This window comes from Falco peregrinus, chromosome 1 (assembly GCF_023634155.1).
Source record: "Falco peregrinus isolate bFalPer1 chromosome 1, bFalPer1.pri, whole genome shotgun sequence".
Classification (NCBI taxonomy): Eukaryota; Metazoa; Chordata; class Aves; order Falconiformes; family Falconidae; genus Falco; species Falco peregrinus.
This window is the reverse complement of record NC_073721.1, coordinates 123,864,357-123,890,620: the sequence shown is the minus strand read 5'-3', so window position 1 is coordinate 123,890,620 and position 26,264 is coordinate 123,864,357. Positions and strand designations below refer to the sequence as shown.

Here is a 26,264-nt window from a genome sequence, read left to right as displayed (position 1 = left end):
CTCCAAAGTCTTCTTGGAGATATGGAAGGAAAATGATTCTATAGGCACGGTTTAGTGGTGGACTTGGCAATGCTGGGTTAGCAGTTGAACTTGATCTTAAAGGTCTTTTCTAACCTAAATGATTCTGTGATTCTATAAAAAAGGCAGGTGAGGAGGGAGATAGGAGGATGGATTGCAGACAGGCACCGAAGGGTCACGCCTATTGTTTAGGTTTGTTTCAAAATGGTGATGTTATCTGCCCAAGGAAAAGCAAAAGCCCAGCACATGTCCACATTTCCATGCCGGCCAGCTAACATGAGCACAAGCAGCTTTAGGTGAAAAGTCATTCTCTATGTAGGAAAAGGACGTGGCAGACCTGAATCTGAGGCCAAGTTCAGTTTGCAGTGCAGATGTGCTGTTAGTCTGATTTAGAAGAGCTTATCTCCTCCTCTCCCTTCCTTTGCCCTCTTCTGGGATTTCCAGGCTTTCACCTGAAGAGGTGCGTCCATACAGCCAAGAGGAGTACTAGAGGGTGAGATGAAGTGATCCATCCAAGTCACACAACAGGTGAGTGCCAGGGACAGTTTGAGTGATCTGATGCAAAATTGTCTAATTTTTTTAAAAGATTTTAGTATTGCCTAGTAAATGATACCTTCTTTTTGTTCCTTAGGAGATTCAATATACAAGTTCTCCTGGCTCTTTTTCTAGCTGCTTCAGATATAATGTTGGTTATACAGAAATGCAGAAAGATGCCATAATTTACTATAGGCACGTCTGTGTGTATTCTACATTTCCAGCAGACCCCATTTCCCTGAAGCATCTACAGAATCACCAAAGTGGGCAAGAAGCTTTTGTCTGTCTTTGTTGTTTCACAGAAAGAAATCATATCATGACTTTCAAGTAGAAAAAAAATTAGAGAAATAATAACATGACCCAACTGCAAAAATATTTTTTTTTCATGAACTATACCAATGAATTGGAAATGCAAGTAGTAAAATGAATTGCCAAAAGTATCAAATATATGTGTTTTCAATAACTTTTTTTTTTTTTGTTACCTAGTAAAATATTTTCCTGGAGAAGGGTTGTTAAACCCCTCTGTGCAATATAAAGGTGCAGTGATGTATTGTCTCAGAGGTGGTTTAATGGAGTTTTGGGGTCCCATTTTTGTACATATTTTCAACACACACAGTGTGTGATCAATTTGGATTTATAAAATCCTATATATTTCTTTCTAAGCAATGATCTTAACTTTTAAAGAATGTTGCTTAGTTAGGAGTGCACGTGTGTGTTTGCATTTTGGCAAGGCAGCAAATAACATACAATATTTATGTCATTTGAGAAAAGTATTTTGTGTATTTGCCAAAACCAGTCTTTTCTAAGAACCTAAAGGTATTTGATCTGCTCTAAAATATAGTCCTGGGAGGAGGATTAGGTGTGCGGGAGTAGTGGGCAGAGGGAAGGTCTGTCCAGTCTTTACAGCGTGAAAGGGCAGGATTTTAAAGGAACAAGCCAGATCTCATTTCAGCTCAACCTCTTTGACTCTGTTTCAGTAAAAATCTGTCTCAGACTTAACCTGTGACTTCACTGCCAAAGACATGGGCTTTTGCAATCGGATTACTAATCCAGGTTGGGCTGCACTGGGTAAAAATCCGACCCCAGCTCTCCTGCCACAGCCACTGTGAACAACCCAGGGCAGTCAACCCTCCACAGGGAGCCTTATTATTAAACGTACAGAGCAAAGATGGTAAAAAGACTGTGTCTTGTGTTACACCAGCATTCCCCCCTTGGTAGCTGACCCACTTCAGCTGTCTAACTGGAAAAAAGCAACCAACAGCTGACAGTATGGAGATGGGGAAGATGGGGGAGGTTGTACGACCGTGATTTTGCTGTATCGTGATCTCTGTTACTCCTGCTTCCCTTACCCATCAGTGTGATGAAGATCAGGATCCGTCCTTGGCCACCTGGCATTAGCTGTTGCTTGCTCGTTTCAAAAGGCTAAAGCCCCGGTTAGCCGTATAGACCTGCTGCACTGAAATCTTTGTGCCAAATCCAATGATATAACATTTCATTTGGAGAATTTCTTCATTTCTCCCCCCTCTCCCCTTTTCTTTTTTGCTTTATCTCTTCCTTCTATCTTCAGCCTGTCAGGACTTTCACATACCTATGGCTGACAGCTAAAAGATCAGGAACTTTGATGTTGTAAGGGATATTTTATCTCAGGTAATTCTCACCAATTCCTACCTTATTGTGTAGGATATCCAAGGACTCCGAGAGTGAGCAACGCCTTTGTCTGGTAAGATCAGAGCAATTTGCAAGCTTTTCTGGGAACAAGGTCCAATAAAGGGACTTTAGAGATATAATCTGTCAACCCCATTGAGCAGCACTGTGACAGCAGCCTTATGATTATTGACAGTTTAAGCATTGCCCAGGACAGAACAGGGCTGGGGGTATGCAGTTATTTGCGGTAAGACATTGTTTGCTGAGGAAGCAAAGGAAACCTTTTATACCCCAATCCACCAAGTTTTTGCTGTTTCTCCTTCATACAAACAACTGACCCTATCGGGAGCTGCTGCTTTTTGCTAGAAGTTTGAGGAAAAAAAAAAAAAAAACCCACCCTTTGAGGTGCAACCTGTAATTCACAAAGGTGACCTGATTTTGTGGCACTAGTTTCGAAGGGGCAACCCCGTACAGCCAGTCCCAAGCCTGCAGCCACTGGGCGGAGGGTGGACTGCCACTCCAGTGCCCCAGACTCTCTGGTGAGCTTGTCACCTGTGCTGTGTGGCTTTGGCATCGTGGGCAGATGCAGCTGTGAGGACGTGCAAAGCCTTTTCTGTTACCAGTCCTATAGTAAGTACCGCGTGGGGTAGTAGCAGCCAGAGCTGCGATGCCCTGAGCCCTGTGTTTGAAATCCTCTTCTACACCCTGTACCTTGCTCTGTTCCTTTAAATCTCCTCATTCCTGGTGAGTCATGCTGAGGTGGCGGAGATTTTACCTGGGATCAGCCGTCCATCATCTCTTCACACAGCTGTGGCGTGGAGCTCCCTAGAAAATGACTGATGGGAGATGCTCAGTGGGTCTGTCCTCTGTTGTCTTTGCTACCCATCGGCTGGCTCACCTCACTGGGGTCTCTGTTTCACCATACTTAATTCTTGAGGAGTTTCCATTATTCACTGTATTTCTCCATTACTTTTCCCCCTCACTAGGCAAATAATTCGCTTATTGTACGTGCAAAGACATGAGTATCTGCTTTTCCAGTAACAGCCAGGCCTGACAACTTTACAAAACAGACCCCAGCTCACCTTCAGTGGCCACAGCTCAGTCTCTCACAGCAGTGATTTCAGGATAAAACTTTTCAGTAGAGGCAAGTAATGGGGCTGTATCCTTCCACCCCTGGTCTGCATCCATGCCTTTGTTTTCTTAGTCATGAAGCTGATGTTAAGATGCGCTCCTGGTATGTGTTTAAACTTCCTGAGTAGTTGATGTCTGCTTACTGACGATCAGGTAGGCGTGTCAGTGTCGGTCTTCATGCCAAAGCACAACCGAGCCTTGGATTGATCCCCAAGCTCCTTTTCTCTAGCTGTTCTGTCAAACCTTTTCTCGTCCTTCGCTCCACATTCTCTGCCCTCATCAAGGACGTCGCTGTCCTCACCCAGCATTTTGAAGCCAACACTTGGTGACCTTGCGGTAGAAATCCTCCTGTGGCTCAGCGGCGGCTTTGCAGAATGAGCTGTAGCCCAAATGCCGATGATAACAGCCATGGGGTTTTGTTGGGTTTCCAAGAGAAATGCTAAACCGGCTACAAACTGTCTGGCAGTTTGCAGGTAGCCCTGTTTCCAGCCCCTCTGCTATGCCCGCCGAAGATGCTTCCTGACGGCAGAAGAGACTCACCCTGCGAAGAACTGTGCAAAGCTGTGCCCACTGGCAGAGGCACCAGGCAGTGAGCAGGGAGGGCAAACATCTGATCGGTCAGCCAGAGCAAAGGGGCCATGAGCAGCTAGACCACCAGAGGGGAGGAAGCCAAACCTGCTGATGGATGCTGAGGCTCTGGCCCAGGTATTGCACAGGTGCAGATTTCATGATTTCAGTGTCTCTGCCTGCTCTGGGCTTTGTTTATCCTGGTAATGGGTGTCTTGGGGAAGGCAGATGGCAGGAGGCAAGCAGAAAGCAGCTGCGGGTGGTATAAGAGGAGAATCCTGCCAGCCCACGTTGGACATGGATCTCGGCTCCTGCCCCGGAGGCAGAGCTGCTCACGGCCCCGGGAGCGAGGTGCTGGCTGTGCCTTGGAGCACCTACCCGACGGGAGGCTCTTGCAACAGCTCCAACGTGTCTCCTCAGTAATGAATTCTAACTTGTTTTCCCAAATTGCCTCATAATGACTCAGTTTGAATCTAATGATGCAATCCTGAAGGGAATCATTAGCTCCCCAGCTAGGAGGGTCGGCCATTCTCCAGCTCCAGCCCATGTGGCCGTTGATCACGGCGGCGTTTCGCGCAGCTCTCCATACCCTGGCGCGGCGCGTGCCAGCTCGCGGGTTTACATCCTTTCTAGAGATACCTCACCCCATCCCATTACGGCTCATGCCAGTGCTTCCCTCCCAGTCATCAGGTGCGGGGTGGAAAAGGCCAATCTGTTTTCGATTAGGTGAGAACAAACGTGGTGGCATTACCACGCTGCTGGCTATTTGCTGTTCAGTCGCTATTATCCATCCCTGACCCAAGCCCTTCCTCACTGCAGCTTGAGGACCAGGTGGAGAAGGGACTCAGGGAGAGTTCTGCAAAGCAAACACCTTTTCTGCTGCCTGCTATTCGTGCAGAGAGAAAATCTGACCAAATGCACAACATAAGACTGAAAAAAAAAAAAAAAAAAAAGCCTTTTCAAGCCATCATTGGCATCACATCTGTGTTGGGAGACATACAAGAGGTTCATCGCCACGAGATCCAGCGCCAAATTCAAGTATTTCTCCCAGTGAAATGACATTAATTTGCACCTTCCAATTCATTACGTACTCCAGACCTCCTGATCCTATCAGGGCAGTAGAAGCCTGGCAGTGACAACTTTACCGAGAGTTACACGCTGATGTCATTTGTACATTTGTTCACTGGAGTTTGATTTTCCAGATTGTGCTGCAACTTCAGCACAGTGTGTTAAATGATTTACTGCAGAGGGACACTGGCAAGGCCAAGAATAAACCCCAGGTATCGTTAGTCCCAAGATACCATGATAACCAGCTGGTGTTAGAAAACGCTGCCTGCCACTGCCTCACACTTTTATTTATCAACAAAAACATTTTTTTTTTCCTTATTCTTAGCAAGACACTGTTTCACTGGAGACCACTTAAAGTGAGATTTATCTCCCTTGGAATAACTACAGACTCTTGCATTTGTAATTCACTCCCCTCCCATTTTCTAATCTCATTTCTATTGAATGTATTGTTTTTCTTTCCATTATTTATAAAATGAGATCATTAAAATGAATATTGGAACTTGACAGGTTTGGGGCAGGAAGAAACTTCACTGCAGATGCCTCCCAAATATAATACCTTGGATTGCTGCAGAGCCTTTCGCAGCTAAATGGCAGAAAAGAGCTATTTCTTCTGTCACTTATGCCTCTGTTTTGACATTTTGGGGACAAAAGGAAAAAAGAAATTGGGACTCCTGGAGTCTACGGTACTTTCTGCAAGAGGCAATCCTGCTCACACGACAGCACTTACCTGTGTGAGTGCTTCAGAAGATGAGGCTGCCGGGCTGGACTCGTCTGCTTACACCGATGCTGGGAATCTCCCATCCGATGCATCTGACCTGCTGCTTTCAGTGCTGCACTCTGGGTGCAGAAAACCGCGGCTCCTGCAAGGGCTGCAAGGTTGGGATCTGCACCTCCACTGACTCAGCTAAATCCAGAGAGTAAATACATTTTGCCTAAAAATAAACAGGCAGTCACCCCCTCCGGTCCCTCAGCTAGTTTTTCAGCGTTTTTCTTGTGTCTCTCCATGGACCCAAACCTTCCCTACCCTGGTAAATCCCACAGAGCGTGAGGTGGGCTTTGGGAGGGCTTTGTGGGTGTCACCCCCTGGTTTGCTCAGCGCTGCTGGGTGCTGGCGGCGTCCCTGCTCTGCTCCCAAACCAAGCAGTGACAAACCTCTTTCTTCTTAAAAAGCAGCTACTTTTCATCTCGAGTGGGCTGGATATCAGGGATGGGTGAAGCAGCTCCTGATGGAAAGAATCTGGGGGTCCTCAAGGATGCTCTATTAATGCAGGTCATTGTCTGACCCTTAGTAATACAGCAACAGGCTCCAGATGGAAAGAAGAGCTTTGGGGAGAAGGGTTTTGGGGAACTTCTTTTCTTCATTAAGCTTCTATTTAAAAAAATAAAAAGATAAAAAGGGAGCAAATTCTGATCTAACAAAGCTTAAATCTGGAGTAAATCCACTGCAAACTATGACTTTACTCTGGATTAATACTGGTGTCAATTAGACTAAGAGCTGCAAATCCCACCTCTTTCCCCACTCCTGAAAGACAAACATTAAAGTCTAAGCATCTACAGTTATGTATTGCATAAAATATTTCCTGGCTAGCAAAATCTTGTGGGACAATGATCAGGAACAAGATGGTGCAAATAATTAATTTAATTGAAAGTCAAGGCACACCACTAAAAGTAAGGAGATGAAAGCGGTTTTTCCTTTGCCAGTTTTAATACGAGCAATATTAGTAGCAGCTGCATTTCAAGCCATTTTGCAGATAACTCTGAGAGGGGCATTCTGAAACCTAAACAGTTTAATTGCATAGCCTACCCTTTAATTTAGGGTGGTGAGAATGATATGAAGGACTCATTAAACTGGGGCATTAACCATGGCAGAAAATAAAGTAGTTTCTTTGTTGCAGAAGATCTCGCTACCCTGCAATCACTACAGTAAATTGTTCATGGGAACCGCGGGCAGGGCGGGATGGGTAGATAGAGACACGTTGAGATAGAGGGAAGCAAATGAAAAATAATTGGTACAGTGCTCTGCAGATTGTATGTCACTGCAGACAGTTATTTAATAACTCTCCAATTATTGCTGCCAGCTGGGGCATATTAAGACAGTGCGAGAAGTCAGGCCAAAATCCCCAGGGCACGGCTGCTGACCCAGCTTCCTCCGCCGGGACGAGGAGGGGGCACACCAGGGGCAGGCTGCGGCGCGCCGGGCAGCCCGGGAGGGACTGCTCGGCTTTTCCCAAGGGATTACCGTGCTTTCCCCACCCCTCCTGCCCCTAGCTTAAAATATGAGGTGGTATAAAGCCAGTTTGGGTTCTCCTTCCCCTGGGACACGGGGCAACTCTCGGCAAGCGTTTCAGCGCGAAGGGAATGAAGTGCGGCGTGACGGGCAGCTCGTTCAGCAGCAGCAGGGCTGGTTTAAGCCAGCAGATCTCCCCGCTGCCCCGGCGCTGGCTCAGCGCTCCCGGCTCTAGGCTCGTAGGTACAAGTCTGCACAAGGTACATCCGCGATGGCGGCGAGACTGGAGTGCTCCAAACCATCTCGCTTTGTTTCCCCTCTCGGCAGGTGAGTTGGTGCTTTGAACGTTTTCCTTGGGTTTCACTCTCCCCTCCTCCCCACCCGCTGCAAGAGCTCCGTGTCACCCACTTCATCGGTTTATTGGGAGATACTGAGCCCAGTTCACGTGCAAACCATGGGTGACTTGCAGACCAGAGTCCATGGCTGGAGGCCAACAGCTGCTCGTGTCAGAGTGGGCCAAAGGAAAGGGCTAGCTGCGCTTGGAGCTTGAAGCCAAGAGTCCAGTGGTCACCGTGACTCATGGAAGCAGCCAGAGGGATGCCAGCACGCCTGGGGCAGCTGCCAGGCATCTCTGCAGTGAGCCTCACAGCCTTAGGGGCTGTCATTTAACCTCTGGAGACCAGAGTCCTGTGGCTACACGGCCTTCCCCTCTTTTTAAGCACTACCTCAAATCCAGCAAGCACCACCACCTCTGTCACAGCTGCAGAAGAAAGCTCGGCATCGTGAACCTCAAGGGCTCAAAAGCCCACCTGGAAACCGAGAGCCCAAAATATATCTTCTGAGACCTGCCACTGTTGGGTGTCACCAACACCACGGCTTCACACCAGGCAGGCAGCGCCAGCCCCATGGGGACAAGGGGGGGGTCAGCCCCTAGGTCTCAGGGTGCCAGTCCCAAGGTGGGTGTGAATACGGAGTAACCTTGCCCTTATTCCCCAACAAAACAAAGCCTTTTTAACAGCCCTTTCCCCAAGCTCAGGATTGGGTCCATAAAACAGAAACTGTACTTCAATACCAAATGAAAAACATTACTCACAGACTGTAATTTCTTTCTGCAAATACCGGAGGAGAATATTTCATTTGGCAAACAATTGAGCCTTACAGTTTAGAGCTCTTAATGTGATTAGGGACAGGTTCTGCAACACATTTGTAACTCCAGGTGATTTTGCTATATCTTTTTGGACTGTGACCAGACATAAAAATGCCCTTTTGCTAGACTTGGATCCAACTAAAATTGAGGAGAATCAGATGTCGGCAAGTCCTTTTCAGTTTGATCTTTACCCAGGGGTATCACAACATGCTTCAGCTACAGGCTGCACCGAGCACCTTTGCAATCTTGGGCTCTTTTTTGCATTAGGCACATATCTCCTCTGACGAGTGATAATTCTTCCGTAGCACATATTCTGTAAATGAGCACGTGCTACTTCTCTGAATTATCGTGATGTACTTAGAGGGTGGAAGAGAGCGCAAATACTTCCATTGGCTCTATGAACACAGCCTCATTTCCTTTTAATCTTCCTAAATTGCTTCAGAAAGTGCCCATCTTGCTTAAAACGAGAGAGCAGGTGCTCCCTCCATTTAGAGGAGCCCAACATTCAATCTTGAAAGCAAAAGCCCCAGGTTTTGCAGAATCAGACCCCTTCTGGGAAATTTTCTGGTCTCACACACTGTCTCTGCCAGTGTTTTTCCCTTGGCTACCAAAGGTAGGGCTGCAAACAAATTAACATTAAGAGCAAAATCTATAGAGGAAGGAGGTGGAATGACAGCACCACAGAGAAAAACTGAATTGTTCGGTACATTGAGCAGAGAAAAAACCCAAGCCTGACTTTTTAAACTATCAATAAGAAGAAAATCCCTAGTTTCTTGTTTGTCAGGACTCACATGCCAGCTTCAGCAGCACCGGTGGTCAGGCTGTCCACTGCCTTCCCCAGGCCTTGCCGGGAGCTTCTTGTGGAAGTAACGTCCATTGCTCAGCCAGAAACTGGATCAACCTCTTAGCCTCAACCAGCATCATCGTAAGATGATCCTATGGAATATTTATAGCAAGCTGTAAAGCAATAAATAAAAAAAAAAAAAAGGAGGGGAAAAAAAAGCAAATTCACGTTCTAACAGATTTATCACTTTCTAAGAGGAGGAAAATTGAACTAAGGACAAAAGCACATCATTTTACCGAGCAGGTATGTCAAAGAAGAGTCAGCGATGGGAAAACCAGACCAGGGCTGCGCACATTAAAGCCTTGCTTCCAGTAAATGGCCATCACAGCCAAGACACAATGCAAAGGAATACGCTTGAAGTGTTTTACGATGTCGTTGATCTTTCTGACCCCGATAGCTCTGCTTTAGTAACACTGAGGGAAAGCAAGCTGGATTAGGACACCTGAGGTGCGTGCTTCGTTGGGTGGCGGTGGCCGTCTGGATATCTGATAACCTGGGGCTCTTCACCTCCCTCAGGAACAGGCGGAAGAAGGTCTAATGGCAGGAATTCAAAGTCAGCAGCATTCAAATCGGAGAGGAGACATCTGGTTTTGAATGAGGGCAGCCAACCGCTGGAACACGTCAGGAAGGAATGCGGCGGATGCCTCAGCCCTTGCTGTCTTCAAAGCACAGAGTGAATTTCTCTTCTGCAGAGATGTGATCCAGCGCAGCTACGGGTTACCAAGGCCAGTGGGGGAAGCAGCTTGTTCAGCTACTCTGAGCCCACAGGGCTGCCAGCGGTCAGAGCAAACGGTCAAAATCTGTAAGTGTCCATCTTGTTCTGTACTACTACTGGATGCTTAAAATCTCACTGAACAGGCCATATATGTGACTAATTCCACACACGTGTGTGGATACATGTGCAAAGCCAGGGGAGGGTTTCAGAAACCCTGGCACCAGCAGCAGGCAGAGACAAGCCCAGCACCACTTCACTAAAACTAAATAAACCAAATATCTCAGGACTTTGTCCTTGTGTGCTTCTCCAGATAATTTTTTTCCCAATGCTTGGGACAAACATTAAGGCCAAACCAACATATCTGCCCTTTACCGCACTTTCACAATCCAGGCGCGAGGCCAGATTGCAAAGCAGGGGTGTCCAGGGCTGTGGTTTGGTGCTGTGGCTGTGCCGAGGTGATGGTTGCTCTGACCCCAAGGGCCAGGCTGGATCCTCCACCGGCACCATCCCGCGGCACCGCCGTCAGCCCAGCCTCACCCAGAGCCGCTTCAGCTGGCTAAACCAGGTGAAACTCCTTCCCTTCCTCGCACAGGGCTGAGTTTCTGGTTGTTTAGGTCCCTGAGCCATCTCAGCCTGGGTCAGATGAGCGACGGACCCTTTGGCCAAGCTGCAGCTCCACTGGATCTTACGGATCAGCAAACCCCAACTATGGTGACTGCAACGACAGCCACGAGCCAGGCTAGGGACGAGCTGCCGCTGCGGGGCTCTGCCAGCCCCAGACCTTCATCCTTATTTCTGCCACCTTGCTCCTGCCAGCACCAAGGCTTGTCCAGCCACACAATAAGCTGAAAACCCACCTGGTTTTGGCATGCCAGATTCTCTCTTGGCTATATCTGAAGTTTCCCAAGAGGGTTTGCCACCTTGGCACCCAGAGCTTTCACATTCAGAGGGTTTTCTAGCACGCAGGCACAAGATCAGCGCTGAATAAAAGGCTGCTTTTTTTCCCACCCATTCCTAATCACAAACCACCCCCACACCCCCACCACTCCTTTTATTATCTTTTTTTTTTAAAAGCATTTATGTTATCCTTCTGTACCACATGCAGTTGTTGGGGCACTCAGCTGGGATGCAAGAGATGCAGGTCCGATTCCGCCCTCTACCCCAGGGGGTTTCTTTCAGCTTCTGCCAAAACTATATCTGAGTGTAACAGGCACGAGAAAAAAAAATATTAAAAAATCAAATCACAGTTCAACAGGTCAGAAAGTCACACACAAACAGGCCAGCTCCTGTGACCTTACAGCCGTTCCCAAGCGGCAATACCTGGCAAAAGCTTGAGGCAGCTGCAGTGGCCATGTTAAATCTCCTCAGATCCCTTCAGTTCTCCCGGGGAACCTTCAAGCTGCTCTCTGCAGCGCCTGACTTCAGCTACCTGCGTCCTGAGGGAGGCTGGTTAAAGTCTCCTGGTTAAAAATAGCAAATTCTTATCTTCAGCAAGAATATTAATATCTCAGAAGGAAAACAAAAGCTCCTCTTCTTCTGCTTCACACTTCCAAAGGTTTCTTGAAACTTTGTGAGAAATTCTTAATAAATCGCATAGGTCTACATCAGCCAAGAAATCAGTAACTAGAATTTAGGATGCTGAACCAGTTCTAATGAGAAAAAGTGTCTTCTGTTCATCTAGTACCATTAAAATAGTTATATACACCCTGCCCCCACCTCCCAATGATCTGCTTTAACATTTTTTCAATAGTTCTTGGACTTCAGTGGGCAAGAAGCTGGGTTATTTTTACTGCCCAGAATTTTAAAAAAAAATAATATAATCAACTTTTTCAAATATTTGCAAACCCAGATGCCCCAGTAAAAGTTTAGTCTGTTTAAAAAAAAACAAACCACCTTATTTCTTAAAAAAACGTTTTGCATAGAAAAATACCAGATGTAACAAATATATGAGGCACTGCGTAAGGACCACAGGCTCCCCAGCTCAGCCCACAGGCAGGACACCCAGCACTGCAGGGACAGACACAGTTCAGATTGAAATGAATATGAGAAGCTCGGGGAGATGTGCTGAATTTGGACCAAATCCTGCTGGGTGCTGAACAACCTCAGCTTGCTCAGGCAGCAACTGTGGGGAGCACTGGAGACCAATAATGAGTATTCGGAGAGTCTGTCCCAGTGGGACCAAGGAAAATCTGAGGGACTTCACTGCATGGAGATACATGCACCACCTGCCACATCTTTAATCACCCCTGACATTTTTTATTGCCCTGGCAATTGAAAGGTTATTTGCTGGGAGCCTGCAGAGGAAAACAAACGCACAGCACCAGAGTGCTGCCATCCCTAGCCCTCGGCTTTGAACCCTTCCTGATGCTTTTCGAAGCAATTTGCTTCCTCAGGATGGCAAAGCACAAGACAAACGTTTTAGATGCGGAAAGCACAAGGAACCGAATATCCCTGAAGGTGCAGGTCCCTGTGCCAGAACACTGGGACAGAACTGGCCAGCTCCGGGTGCAAGCACTTGGCGATCAGCAAAGTCGTTGCATTTGCTCTGCGCGTGCATGTGGCTGCACGCCCAGGGCAGGGCGGGAGGGTGGAGGAAGGCAGTGGCAGCTCTCCTGGCACTAAGCTGAGCAGCTCAACTTTTAATTAATGCAAGGTATCTTTCGAGGAGGACGTCAGAACAACAGGCTAATTGCGCAGACAGCAGTCTCCTTTTATTGGCTTCAGAGTGCTGCTTCGTTTGCAGTGGCTTGCAATTAGAAGAAATAATTACCATCACCATTAAACCTGCAAAAATCTAAATACAGAGCAAGATTTTAGAGGAGCTGCCTGCTCCCTACAAGCTCGGGGGTGCTCATGGCGTTTCTGTAGCTGTAGCCTTCCCCCCATACAAGCTGTTTGGTGAAGGGTGAAGATGGAGGTTACGCACAGCCTCTCACAAGAGTCAGGCTTCAAGGAGATGTTTTTATGAGCTTTTTCCATGGCTTGGACCCTCGGAGAAGCTTCCAGGAGCACCTTCCCATTGCTCTCTTAGTTGCAGGACCGTAGGGATGTGCACGTGGGCACACAATGACGAGGGAATGACAAGTCACAGAGGGGGCTAACCTGGGAAATTCTTCTTCTGACTTGGTTGTTCACCAGAGCCCAAAGGATAACCGCTGGAGGTCACAAGAGATTCTCCAGAGAATGCAAATACCAGCACAATGGGAGAGCTGCAAGCAGGGCAGATTCCTCTTGCAGGATGCCCACAGATGGCCACCACCCACCTGCCCTGGGGGGCTCAATGCTGCCTAGAACCTTCCGCCGCCCTCCCCCAGGGCATTGCCAGCTTCTGGCTTGCAGAACTGTTAATTAATAAGCTTCCCACCACCGACACGGCATTTCAAGGGACACAGTCATGGAATACCCATTTTCAATCAGAAATATGGGAAGAAAAACGCTTTACATACCTTGAGACTCCAGGAGGAATGGATGGGTGATGGTGATGATGTTGTTCCTTTAAATAGCAGCAGATGTCAAGACCAGAAGGAACCATTTTTCTTCCAAAAAAAGAAGTGGTGACAAAAAAGATGTACCTTCATTGAGCAAAAACCTGCATTTTCTCCCATCACAAAGGCTCAGTTGAGCCAAGGCGAGGGAAGAGCTCCAGACACCCCTTCCCATCACTGAGCAAACCCAAGCTGGCCATGACAGCCACACGGCGGGACGTCCCCAGCTGCACAGCCACCAGAAGAGAACCAGCTCCTGGAGCACCATGACCCTCGTTTCAGCCAAGCATCTTCACTCCAAGACACCTTCAGCCAGGATACAGCCAAACCTGCATCGTCCAGGTCTTTTTAGCGATACACGCATGGGCACTTCCCCTGGCATTAACACAGATTTGAGCTCAAGCTACACGCTTTGGTGGAGAAAAGCCTTCACAGAAACGAAATACTGTGGTTCCCCAGTGCAACAGAGGCAGATTTTTGAAGGCACCTCAGTAGAAAGTCAATGCTTAAAAACTTGACCCTGGCTTAGAGCAATCGGGCACTTATTTCCTGGTGCTGTGGGTCTGGTTCATGTTTATGCTACGGTGTGGATCCAGCTGCAGTGCTGTCCCCTTTGCATGGCCAGAGCTGCGGGATCCTTGGCTTAACAGGAACAGGCTGCAGGTATTTTCCCTAGGGCATTGGTGCAGATGGGTTTAGAACAGCCTGATCATCTGAAGACTGCCAAGGCAGCTCAGCAGAAGGGAAAATACACTCGATCACAGCTGGAGTTATTAACTTCTTTTTCTTTTCTCCCCTACCAAGACAGAAACGCTACCTTCATCTCCCGGCGACAGAAGCAGGACAGAGAGCGTGCAAGCTCAAGGCAACCACAGAAAAAGCCTGTGCTCTGAAGCTAAAGCTTGGAGTTCATGTAAGCCCCCCGGGCTGGAATGCCTGCGGCTGGAGCCCAGGACACAGAGGCTTCGCCTGCAGCCACCACCCCACAGCCCCGGCGGGGGCATCCAGCTGGTCCGAAGCAATTTCTAACTCCGCACCAGCAGGAAGAGGGTACAGTTTGTGTTCTTCCCCCCGCCTCCCATCACAGTACTGTAATCAAAATGCCTTTTGTTTTGCTGGAGCTTAATTTTCAGTCTATGACTCCAAACTTACCCTTCTGGGATTGGGTTTCAAACTCAATTCCATATTGGAAACCACTAATTTTCCTTGTACCATTTTCGATGTGGTAGAACTCTGCTTTTAAAAGACTTGGGCACAGGAAAACTGCTTATTTCCATTATTTTTAATAAAAAAAAAAAAAAAAATCAAGAACAATTCAACAGATTTCATCGCTCGTGGCTCTCAACCCCAGATCCAGTTTCGATTCAAGCACAGCCCTAAAACTTGACCCTCTATTCAGCCTCAAACCCCAAACCTTTCCATGGGCTCTGGGTGGAAAGTTACTGACCCTGTATCTGAGCCAATTTTCAAAAACACAAATAACTTGCCTGATGAAATTCTTGTAGGAAAAAAAAATTATATATATATATATATATGCATGCATACACATACACACACACACGCCGTATATACCAGAAGGGATTAAATCCTCATGTTGCAAGAATTTAATTTAAAAAAGCTAAGACATTGTAGGAATGCAAAAATATCACCTCAGCCTGGTAACCTTTGGCTTAGGCGTGCACTTCCACAGCTAACAAACGGGAACGTTTCCTTTCCAGCGCTGGGAGGACCGGTGCCACTCAGGAATGCCTGGCTTCAGCCCAGTTAGAAAAGGAAACCAGCAACCCTTTACTAGTGGGGCCTCCGCGGGCTCCCGGAGTCAGCCTCTCATCCCAAGGGCTTGTTATAATTCCCACTTTCTTCATCACGCTCCAAGTGCCCCATTTCCAAAGGTGCTGCTAAGGAGGACCAAAGAAGGGTCTTTGCAAAACACCGCTATATATTTTCCTGCTGCATATCCAGGTTATTATTTTTTGTTGTTCTCGGGAGATAACGCACGATTTGCATCCATATGCTGAGCTCCAGGGGGTTAAAAGGAGAACCGTGCCCGCTGCTGTCAGCTCACCGGGGTGAACACCATCGAGAAGAACAAACCGGTGCCTCCAGACGAGTCCACTCCAACCAGACAGAAACAGTCCTCAGGAAACATTCGGTACCTGCACGGGGGCAGGAATAAGTTCACTTCACACCAAGGTTAAGCGTTTAATAGGACCCTGTGCATTAGCAGAATTCCTGGCACGGCTGAGCCTCGTTTAAAAGGTGGATGGGAAACTCTCTGCCTTTCGGTCTGGTCTGATCCGAAGTTAATCACAGCAACCAAGGGACTGACCTACAGGAAACAATCCTCCAGGTACTGACGTTACCCAAATAAAGCTAGCAGTTTCTGTACTTTATTGGCTGTGTTTTCCCCCCCAGCAGGCTTAATTTATGGTAATTACTAGGAACTATGGATTAAATTAATAAAAAGGAAATTATTAAGGTTTCCTGACCCAGAGGCCAAAGGTAAGCAAAGAGAAGCAAACTGCTCTAGATGGGAGCACTTCCCTACTGCTTCCAGGGCCAGCAGAGAAGGTCTCTCAGCACAGCAAGAGAGGGTAGGTTTTTGGGAAGAGGCTGTCTCCCCTCGGATGCCGGCACGCTGGGGAGGACCATCCTGGGAGCATCCACCAGCCTGGGGAGCCTTGAACCATCACGCACAATGATTCCCTGGCAGAGGAGTGGGCTGCTGCCACCTTCTTGCCTGAGCTATGCACAGTGTACGCAACACAGAGTCATACGCTTTACGTTAGCAAAGAAATAGAGATCTCTGTCGGACGGGAAGAGACTATAAAAATAATAAAATGCAGAAATCCAGCTTAATTCAAACTACACCAAAGCCCAGAGTCCTGTTCTAAATCCAGCTCTGCCAGCTGATCAGAAGAAGTAATTCTCTCCTGCCTGGGTTGGAACACATTTATTACTGCTTATAATTCTTATATATGTCTTATACTTTAAATTAGCATTTTGAAAGCTCTTACGCTGTTGCAAAGTCAGACCGTTAGTATTTGCCAGACCTGGCCCTGCAATCTCTGCTGGCCTGGGTATAAATATGGAACATGTTCATCAAAGGCAGAGCAGGGTGTACCAGTGGCGGGCCAGAGGGGATGGCTCCTCCTCTGCTTTCCCTCCAAGACCAGTGCACCAGCAAAGACACCAAGTTTTGCTCTCGATAACGACCTTTGAGCTCATCACCGCTCTCTCCTGCTGAGGCCCTCCCTGTGTTCGTTTCTGCGACAAGCACTTTCAGCTTCGTTAGCCCCGTTACCTGCTCCGTGTCCAGCGTAAAGCCTATTAACAGCACAACCTGAAATCCATCTCACGCTCTGCAGCCAGCTTTGGGCTCTACAAACAGCTTCATCCATCATGACCTTTGCTCTACCACGAAGTCTCACAATTTTTAATACCACGTATATCTATCTTAGAGAGCAAAAAAAAAAAAAAAAGTCTGGATAGCCTTTTGATATGAGGTTCACAAGAATATCTAAAATCACCTCCCTCCTTATACAGATCAATTAAATGCAACATGCCCTCAAACGGCATTTAAGAAAGATCTGCTACAAGCTTGAATCCTGAGAAATGCAGCGAAAAGCTCCTGGAAGTAGCTCTGGCAGGGCAGGCATGAAGAAGCATAACCAACATTTACAGTGGCCAATTGTTACAGTGAAAAGCAGCCTGCCAGATTGTGTGTCACTGGGGAGGGATATCAGCGTCTGATCTAGGTAAGGACGGGACACGGGGGTACCTGCAGCCTTGTCAGGCTCAATGCTCTTGTGTAGTAGGTTGAATAACAGAACAATGTTTACATTTCCCCTTGTGCCCTAAGTAGTTTGGAAGCTGGGCACCTGAAAAGCATGAATGATTTTTAAAGCAGCGCCAGTGTCGGCTCCTGATCACTAAAGCCTTGACTGCTCCTTTCCAGCACCCAAACAAATAAAAAAGAAAACTAGAAAAACCAAAGCAACCCCAAGTCATTGCTGCTTCTGAACCTGGGTGTCCAGTAAAACCCATATAAACGATGGAAAATTCAGCAGGTAGCTCATCCTGTGGGTACATCAGCCATGCAGCACAGTGAATATAGCAACTCGAAACACAACCATTCTGCTGAGAACCCGATGAATTCTAGCCAAGAAAGAGTTTTTTTTGAGTTTCTTCCATATTAACACACTGAAACTTCACATTGAAAGTCCTCTAAATCGACAGACAAAACAACATGCAGTTAATGGCAAAAAGCATAAATTGAAGCATGTAGGAAACAAACCTGCGTGCATTGGAGGGTGATAAATGTTGTTAGGGGAAGCTATATAACAAAAATAGATATACTGGGTGGAAGCAGTAAAAACTGCAGAGCTTTAATCGAGAGGATGGGAGGTCATGACTGCATTTGTCCCTTGGGCCAGTGAAAGAGGGTGTGACTTGTCCGACACATTTCTCATTTCTCCTTACCGCTGCCCTCTGTGCACAGCATGCCACCTTCCTCCGTACTCTTAAGGTCTCAGCTAGCTCTGATCCTCACAGAGCAGGCACCTAGGCTCAAGAGCGATGTCCCCCAAAACCCCTCACCTAAATGATGAGGGTTCTAGGGAACTGCTAAAAGGCAGAAAAGAGATTTTTTTCCTCTAGGATCCGATTTCACGGTCACGTGTCTGCTGCAGACATCAGAGATGTCAGAGCCCTGAACTTCTCCCACGGCACCATCAGGGTGAAATCTCCGTGTGCTGCACCTCCAAGCCTGCCTGACACAAACCAGGTCTCCTCCAGCCTCAGTCACCACAAGACTCGTCCAGTTCTTTGCCCTGGTTACCAACACGGTTGTGCTAAACGTGGTGACAAGTGCCGTAGGACGGATGCTTCAGGCGCTCCAACAGCTATTGGACAGCCGCAGTTTTCCATCGTTGTCAAATCAGGGTGACCACTTCATGGTGTAAAACGTTATTTTGCTGTTGCCAGCCTGGATCCCAACAAATTTCAAAAGGCAAATGGGTAGTTTCAAAATTCAGCTCCATCAGTCTCATCTAAACTCCGGTGCTCTCCGGAACAGTGAGTCCTAACCCAGTTTGTACTGGACCATTGAATCTCATCCCAGGCTCAAGTGGTTGTCAGTCCATCAAACACTTCTTTGAAAACTGATTTCTTGCAGATGACCACGATTGCTATAAAACAATATTTAAAACCATTCTAATATTTGAAAAGAACTTTCCTCTTATATCAACCACATGTTTGAGAAAGGGCCTGGGGTTTACCACTGCTTGGTGAGAAAAATAGCAAGAAAGAGAAAGGATAATGGGGTGATAATGGCTGGAAATGTATGGATTGAATTTGGGACCTATTTAAATACAAGAAGACAATTTGCGACTCAGTGGTATATGCAAACACAGAGAAATGTTTGTGGCCAAAGCGTGTATTTGAACATAGAGGAATGTTTTGCGGCAAACTGTTTTTCTTTTGGCACAGGCAAACTTGACCAAGTTGCCAGCTGCTGAAGTTGTGGTACCCACCCCAGTCCAAGCAGATGGACTGTGTCTGCTGGGGAATTTCTCAGGAGACTTCCTATTTCACCATCCCCACTGCAGGACGGCAATAGTTTGCAACCACCAGTGCTGACCCCCATCACACTGCAGACCATAGCCAGGACCAAAGCTCCTCCTTCACCATGTGCCTCCAGCCTTCTCCCTCTGACCTATTCCTAGGTGACATCGTAACTTAGCAGTAATTAGCAAAAGAGCCAACAGGAATCTATACTTCAGTCAGGAGCTTCACTGCAATGGGATAATTTTTGTTGTTGGACATTGATGCAGTTGGATTAGATGATTGTTGGGGGCCCCTTCCAACTGGAAAGATCTTATTCTGTGCTATTGTATTCTATCCTGTCCTTATGAAAGAAACCATAGTCACCAGGTCCGGTCCCACTTGACTCAGAGAAGCGGTGCCTTGTTGTCCTCGGAAGGCTCAGGGCTTTGGGGTTTTTTTTTGCGGTGCTGCATTTAAGGAGTTTGGTGACTGCCGACAACACTTAAACCTCAGGTGTAGTCACCGCCAGGCTTCTGGGAATCTGATTATTTTGATAAACAGTTTGTCACTTGCTCCACTAGAGGCAGGGAAGTCAGGCTGAATTTTGCCTTTAAAAACTATAAACCGTGCAAAATAAAATTGCCTGAAAGTGAATTGTAACTTCAGGGATGCTGCTTTGTGATCCCTTACATGAAGTCTCATTTTAAAGAAGATTCACTTTGAGTAAAGCCTCATTAAGGACTGAACTTTTAGATCTCCATGAAAACTGAGGCATATTGAAATAAAAAGTAAAAAAAAATAGTTGGTGCCTGAAGAGCACATGAAGATGTAGAAGACACACACAGAGCCGCCACACAAGACCCTAATGGCTCTCATGATCGTTCACAGTTTCACTTGTTCTTTTCCTCCTTGGTGTGTCCCATCTTTCCAAAAAAAGATGCAGAGCAGGAAACAGGCCAAGCACGAGAGCACAGAGAGGCTTATAAAAACATTCTTCCCTATTAAGCAACTGGGCTGATTTTCACTGTATAAAAGATGAAGTAGACCGAACAAAATGCTTACCTATACATCTCCATTTCTGATAGAAACCCTAGATTGCTTTTGTCACTTTAGCACATGAGCACGAGGCCAAATGAAACACATGTTTACAACTATAATGAGGATTAGCTTTGCACTAAAAAAGTTGAACTACAGTCAAAATTAGATGGTGACATGGGTATTTGCCAACAGCATTAAATGAAAAATAACGGAGTATGAGGTTTCTGGAATGAATAGAAAATGTATTGTTTAGAGACCTTTTTGGCCAAGTATCAACATATGCCAATACTTAAGACTTCTTGTTCTTATTTACTTACCCCAACAATAAAACAATTGTTGTTTTGTGCCAACAGCCTGACAGACTGGTCCTGTACCTTAAGAAACAGAGATTGGATATTATTTCTTCCGTATCAGCTTCAACCCACTTTGCAAAAAAGAAAAAAGAGAGATGGAAAGTAATTGAGTCCAGAAGAAAGGAAATAAGTGAAGGAGGTAATCGATTTTAATAACACACAGCATCAACACGCATTAAGAAAATACATAAACCAGAGAGGGAAAAAAAAAGCGCTTTCCCATCGCAGAAGACCAGGCAGCGTTCAGCGTTTGCAGCTTCATCCAGCCCCAGGCAGAGGTTATCGGTGAAGCCTCAACAACAGCAATGACTGATCTTCCCCCAGCGCCCTCCGCCAGCGCAAGCCATCATTCCCGTTACAAAAACAAGCAAACCGATGAATTAAAAAACCTAGGAAATGCTCTCAAAACCAGAGAACTTGAAATGCTCAGACTCCTTCCTGGTCTAACTGCTTCTCTCCATGGTATTGCCCGCTGCCAGGCCACCCTCGTGTTCAAAATGAACTCACTCCTCGCAGTATTTCACACTCAGGAGAGTGCCTCTGTCCTCGTGCCATAACGCTACAGCTGGAACAGATAGAGACCCCAGCCAGAGCTCACTCGATTTTAAAACAGATATTGCTAATAAAGACATCAGGAAAGCCTTCAAATTTTGGCGTGGTTTTCCCCAACCCTCTTTACTACACCCAGTCCAAGACAGCCTGGCTCAGCTGGTCTTCAGGTGGCCTCTTCACGGGTGCGACATGACGTGGGGTGGATGGGGGCTGACCTCGTACCTGGCACAGGAGGGTCCTGCTATTTACACCGGGATAAGGTTCAGCTCTGTTAACGGGAAAATCAGCAAAACTCCTGACTCGCGCTGTGCTGCATCCAGTCTAGCACGCTGAACGACTGCTTGTGTTATCGAAAAAAAATAATGACATATTTCTCTGACTTGCAGAGATGGAGTAAAGCTTAACTCATTCATGTTTTCAGTCAAGCCACCAGCAATGGGTCCTGTGGGAATGCATGTAGAAAAAGCATCATTAATTATTAGTTAACCTACTCTTAAGGTCGGTTTGCAAACTCTCTGGTGGAACATTTCTGGCAGAAAACAATTTGTCAGTGATCAAAGTGCTCCATGAAAATGTCAATATGGACAACAGTCCCAGGGAAAACAGGCAGGGTCCCAGCAGAGCCCAGCCTGTCACACCAATCTGAGTCCTGCCTGCTGTCACACCAGACCATCTCCTGGACAGTCTTATGGGGGGGATGGGAAGCAGAGAGCCTATGAGTCCCAGTTCCAAAGTTCCCAACTTATACTGGAGTACCTGGCCCTGGTCTGAATGGGAAAGCAAACTATGGGCCTGATACAACAAGCACTTAGGACCTTCCCTCACCATGGAAGATAACATCAGTGCTACATGCCCTGCAAATCAAATCATCACAACACCTCCAAGCCCTGGATCTTTGTGGTCAACCCTTCTGTTGGTCTGACAAATTGAGGAAACCCTACTTGATGTCAGGAGAATCAGCTCTGTAACTTGCAACACCTGGATCCTGAAGGCAGGGAGGATATATGAGGTCCTGGAGCCTTGCCAGTTATCTGGCCAGTTACCTGTGTTTGGATGGTGGCCTCACAGTCCAGGTCACCGTCCTCTGAAGGGGGATGATCTCTCACCAGCAGCCCCCCACCTCCCCCTCAGAAGACACAGCAAGGCAGGAAATGGGGTTTTGTCTCTATTTGATCACTTACAGCAACAGAAAAGATAAAAAGTTCATCTTCTGTCACAAAACCACCAAAGGACACTTCCAGTGAAATCTGCAAGATACACAAGTAATCACCAACCAAATATTTGAGATTAAGGAAAGAGATTTATCTCTAGGAATGTGCATCCCTGAAGAAAAATATACAGTCTGTGCAGATCTGTAAAGAGAGGTGTCATGTCTGGGTGCCATCATCATGGTAGCACGTGGTTAGCGACCTACTAGAGCCTGTACCTTTTGGGCTACACGGTTTAAAAGCTCGTGCCAGGTGTCAGTCCCTCGCCCCGAAAACCTGCATCAACAAGGGGAAAAAAGAAAGTATTTTCAGCATTTTATAGGCCAGGAGCTGTGACACAGAAGTGGTGTATTTGTGCCATTTAGCCAGGATCTCCTAAACCAAACCCAGCAGTCCCAAGGGCTACTGCCCATTTGTTGCCCTGCCCATCACAGCACCCACCCTCCACGGCCACGCAGACACGGCCGTGACCGTGACTCAGAGAGGGGCCCCCGCACAGTCCTCCACCGACTGCCCCACTGCACCCCCTGTTCTCACATTCCTTTAGCACCAAGCCACCATGCTGGGGGGACACACCTTTTGCTGAACAAAACCTTGTGGTAGGGGGAGGGCAGATGGAGAAACCCTGTCCCAGGCTCCTGGGAGGACCTCTGCACGGGGGGCTGGGTGGGCACACTCCCCAGCCCAGCCTGTTGATGCCCGTAGCAGGTAGAAGGACAAGCAGAGGAGAACTTAGACTTGCTAAATGGATGATTTAGCTTTAGAGCTCCTCGTACTTGGGTACAGACCCATAAAGTCTATGTAATGCAATGCCTACAGTATCCACGCATTAATATAATGTGTCGATAGGGGCTGTATACATTCACCTCCTCCCTTGCGTGAGCTGTCCTGCCATCCCTTAAAAATAAATAAATAAAGGTACTGATCGCTTACCACCTGCGCTCTGGACTACTATCCTGCAAATGTTTTTGCTCTGGGAACATGAAGCAACATATGCTAGCATTAACTTTTCTGCCTTTTTTATATAGCTATAAACAGACCCATTGACTCCCCCTCTCCCCCACCCTTTTTTTAATTTTGCAAAAATAAATGCTTTCCTGGACAGTCAGAGTTCATTACCGAGACAAAGCACAGCTCCCCTTCTCTTGCGCACAAGAATCACAGAGTCATTTAGGTTGGAAACGATCTTTAAGATCATCAAGGCCAACTGTTTAACCCAGCACTGCCAAGCCCACCACTAAACCATGTCCCCAAATGCCACTTCTACGTGTCTCTTAAATGCCCCCAGGGATGACGACTCCACCACGTCCCTGGGCAGCCTGTTCCAGTGCTTGACCACCCTTCTGGCGAAAAAGTTTTTCCTAATATCCAGTCTAAACCTCCCCTTGTGGCAGTATCGTCTCCTGTCGCCTGTTACCTGGGAGAAGAGATCGACCCCCACCTGCCTACACCCTCCTTTCGGGTAGTTGTAGGGAGCGAGAAGGTCTCCCTGGAGCCTCCTAAACCCCCCCGGTGCCCCCAGCTGCTTCCCATCAGCCTCGTGCTCCAGCCCCTTCCCAGCTCCGTTGCCCTTCCCTGGACATGGTCCACGCACAACAGCGAGAGCAGCAGGGGCAGGCAACAAAGGGGGTCACCCAGGGTAAGGGGGTTTTGGTTGTAGGTTGGGTTTGGGGTTTTTTTGTGCATGGGTAGTTTTCTTGGTTAGGTTTTTTTTTTTGGGGGGTGGTGGTGGTGTGTCTGGGTTTCTTTTTTTTTATTATTTTTACTTTTTTCCCCTCAAAATCTTCATGAAAGCGGCAAACGCTTAGCTACGGCAGTGAGAAAGGAAGACAGAGCACTGCTCGCATCAAGACCCCTCCCAGGTAGGAACCAGCCCTCAGAAACTCAACGCTAAGGAAGCCACGCTGCCCTCCAGGAGCTGCTCTGCTCCCACGCGCCTGCATCCTCCACTTGGCTTTCACCTTGGCAGCCTCCAGAAGACCCCAACTAATCTCGTTTCATTCACATCGGGTCAGAGCACAAGCTTCCCAACAATGTAATTGCCTGGAAAACCCAATATTCCTGCAGCTGGGTCTCCAGGAGGGGTTTTCACACACCCTCTTGTTTTGCAGCAGGGGACAAGGACATGGGACCGGAGGAGGCGGTTACGCAGCATCTCTTCCTACTCAATTAACTCAGCGAGCCCGGAGGAAAGCTCACCATCTGCACAGCCCATGAGTCACTTCAGGACTCAGGCAGTTTACTGTATATATTAGTCAACAGAAACAAACAACACAAATCCCTAGACGTTAAAAGCCTTTTTACATATTTTTTTTCTCCTCCCTCCCCAAAAATTTGGCTACAGATCCCTAATTATAATTTTCTGGAGATTTTAAAAATATTTAATTGTGGTTTCTATAAACACAAAGATAAATTACTACTTCTAAATATTGGTTCTCAACAGTTACTAATGCCTCTCAGGGGGCTGCTTTTATTTTACTAAGACAGAAAAAATAAGTTGTAAAAGATTTTCTTTGTGTCTGTCTCTCTCATCATAGAGGGGAGTGGGGTTTGAAAAGATTTCTTGTAATCGCCACCGAATGCTTTCTAGCTGATGACTTTTGACAGTATTATTAAGTAAACTAAAGGCAAAGATTGATTTCCAAGATGATACATTGTAAAGTCATGAGAAATAAAATCTTAAGCTTTTATTCCAGAAAATGAAGAGACAGTAAATGCAATGAAGACACTAAGACAGACACTGTACCACCCACCAGTTCCCCTTTTAAAGCTTCCAAGCTGACTGGCAGACAGAGCTGTAATGAGAAAATTTTAAAAGTTTTGGGGCTTGGGCTTGGATGAGCAACACAACGTGTGTGAGCATCCCTGAGGCTTATCCGGAGTGTATGAGCTTCTTGGATCTAACTCCCGGGTTGCAAGATTTACAAGGACATGCCGAGGTATCGCATACTCACAGCTTCGCGTTGGGTTAAAAAAGTGCCCTAAGAGCATCATCTGTTCCCATGTTGCGCTGTTACGGCTGTGGATTATCAGTCTGCAGGTACGGATGAACGAGAAAATAGAAAGCAACTGGAGAACAGCCCTGACCAAGCATTTCCTAAACGAAAGCAGCAGCACGGGGTTGTACCAGCTGCAGTTACACCTTACAGAGTTTGACCTCCCAATGTTTAAAAAAAAAAAAAAAAAAAAGTCCCTAGAAAGGGTGAATCAGGAACTGAGGATGTTATCAGGAACTGAAAATACTGTGATTGTGTTGACACAGCTGAAATACTGCTGCCAATCCTGCGAGTCCTCCGACACGGCCACCGGAGAAAGCTGTTTCTGTACCACACGTGGTTTGCAGCCAGTCTCCCGAGGTCACGTCATGGGTGGGAACCCCCCTGAGATGCGGGCACGGGGCATCCCCTCCCCGAGCATCCCCTCCTCTCCCAGTGCACAGCATCCCTCTGCCCCCCCAGCACAGCCCTGTGCATGGCCACACTCGGAACCAGCCTGAGGAACTGCTCTGGCTTCAAAATAACTCCACATAAACACCCCAATTTATGAGTAACTTCCATGGTTTTAGTTTTTAAATCCCAAATCAGTTCCCCGGTCATGGCCATAGTGCCATGCGCAGCTGCGGAGTGGAGGCTGCAGCTTGGGAGCAGGAGCAGACAGAGAGGAGGTGGAGCCATCAGCACGACAAGCTGAAACTACCACCCAACTAGACAAAAAATAGCCAGCCAAGACAGAGAGGGACATGGAGCAGAAGCCCAGAGCGGGAGAGGGCTCCCAGGTCTTTAGATGAGAGTGTCGATCAAAACCAAAGCTTCACGAGCCAGGAAGACATGGACCCTCTGGGCCAGCAAACTGAGCTGTCACATAGGGGCTTGGGGACTACTTGCCCACAGAGACCCATCCACAGAGCTAACGCGGTTACCTTCTCCGTGAAGCAGTCCATGGAAAGGGATTTTTTTGTTTGTTTTTTTAATGCAGTGATATTTTGCCCCTTTCACCCAGGCTACAGCTTAGCTGTCCTATGATGAGTTTACCTGGCCCAAAGCAACCACAGCTCTTGCTAGGACAGAAAAACACACGGAGAGGCAAAGCTCAGTGACGGAGCTGAGAGAAAAGTTCCTTTTGCCTGATTACGAGCAGAGCGCCAGCCCTGAGCTACCCTGCCTCTTCCACCAGCCCTTGGTGTGCC

The 26,264-nt window shown here is 47.2% G+C and overlaps 1 long non-coding RNA gene across 7 annotated transcripts; it reads right to left on the bottom strand.

Moving 5' to 3' along the window:
* Positions 1–14,968: 14,968 nt before the first annotated feature.
* LOC114013582 (uncharacterized) lies at positions 14,969–25,432 on the bottom strand. 7 transcript variants are annotated; one of them, XR_008744922.1, is made up of 5 exons: positions 25,033–25,429; positions 22,285–22,354; positions 22,052–22,117; positions 20,283–20,339; positions 14,969–20,189 (listed from the first exon to the last, which is right to left on the bottom strand). It is a non-coding gene; the product is annotated as an uncharacterized LOC114013582 (long non-coding RNA). The 7 variants fall into 7 exon arrangements; XR_003556639.2 differs by having other exon boundaries at positions 14,969–18,569; positions 25,033–25,427; XR_008744926.1 differs by having other exon boundaries at positions 14,969–18,569; positions 20,283–20,389; positions 22,052–22,354; positions 25,033–25,432.
* Between the last annotated feature and the right edge of the window lie 832 nt (positions 25,433–26,264).